Genomic DNA, 1442 nt, shown 5'->3' with positions numbered 1-1442 from the left:
AAGTAGATTTACCAACAACACTGCTGAACCAGAGGCAGACTACAATGTGGAACTCACACCACACCTGGTGGACAGACAGGTGGAACAACCTGAGGAAAGGGCAATCCCAACAGACAGCCCAGGCGAGACACCAACAATCATACTGAACGAAACAGACAGCCCAGGCGAGATACCAGCAATCACACCGAAAGAAAAACAGACACCAAGGCAAACGACTGAACCACAACTAAGACGCTCCACGCGAGAGCATAGACCACCTGAGAGACTGAACCTATAAAGACAATAAGACCTTGGGGGAGGGTGATGTCATGTATCTCACACTACTGTACATAACTGTATCTTACCATGCCATACATGACTGTTACTAGAGATGACCTGTAACCACAAGCTTACCTTACCACCAGGGATACACTTGCAGGAGACACTGGATACCTGTCCCAGACAGGTATATAAGGACAGGTCTCGGACAAGTGTGGCATTCAAGAGCTGTGTAATAAAGGTGCAGGTCCTGAGTGACCTTGACTTCATCATGTGCCTCATGTGAGTCTGTACTGCAGGGACAGGACTTTACATCGAGACATTGACCATGCTCGATCAGCTCTGATGGACTAGCCACGCACTAGACTACTCTACTCCGAGTTTCATCACGGTAAACGAGCCCCAGGAGGGCAGAAAAAACGCTTCAAGGACACCCTCAAAGTCTCCCTGAAAAAATGTAACATCCCCACCGACTCTTGGGAATCCCTGGCCCAAGACCGCTCAAAGTGGAGGAAGAGTATTTGAGTCTCTTCATCGGTAGTCGAGTACAAACAGCGGAAGGAGTGCAAGACAAATCAAGTACCACACCCACCCGTCCCTCCAACCACCGCCTGCCCCACCTGTGACAGAGACTGTAGATCCCGCATTGGACTCATCAGTCACCTGAGAACTCATAGTGTGGAAGTAAGTCCTCCTTGACTCCGGAGGAACTGCCTAAGAAGGAGAAGATTCAAGACAGAGATCGATAGATTTTTGGACATTAAGGAATATGGGGATAGTGCGGGAAAGTTGGGGTAGAAGATGAGCCATGATTTTGTTGAATGTTGGAACAGGCTTGAGGGGCCGAAATACCCACTCCCGCCCCTATTTCTTATGATCGTATGTACTAATAAATCCAATCGGGAATTCAGGAGAAAGTTCTATACCCAGAGGGTGGTGAGAATGTGGAACTCGCTACCACAGCGAGTGGTTGAAGCAAAGAGCATAGACGCATTTAATGGCAAGCTAGATAAGTACAAAAGGAAGAAAGGAATAGAAGGATGTGTTGATAGGTAAAGAGGAGTGGGAGGAGGCTTGTGTGGAGCATAAACCCCGGCCAGGAGCTGTTTCGGTGCTTTAAATTCTATGTAAATTTGTAATACTTTGTTGAGTTTATTAAGATATATTTTGCTTCATTTCTGCAG

Source organism: Pristiophorus japonicus, unplaced genomic scaffold, assembly GCF_044704955.1.
Source record: "Pristiophorus japonicus isolate sPriJap1 unplaced genomic scaffold, sPriJap1.hap1 HAP1_SCAFFOLD_1450, whole genome shotgun sequence".
Taxonomy (NCBI): domain Eukaryota; kingdom Metazoa; phylum Chordata; class Chondrichthyes; family Pristiophoridae; genus Pristiophorus; species Pristiophorus japonicus.
This window is presented reverse-complemented; position numbering follows the sequence as displayed.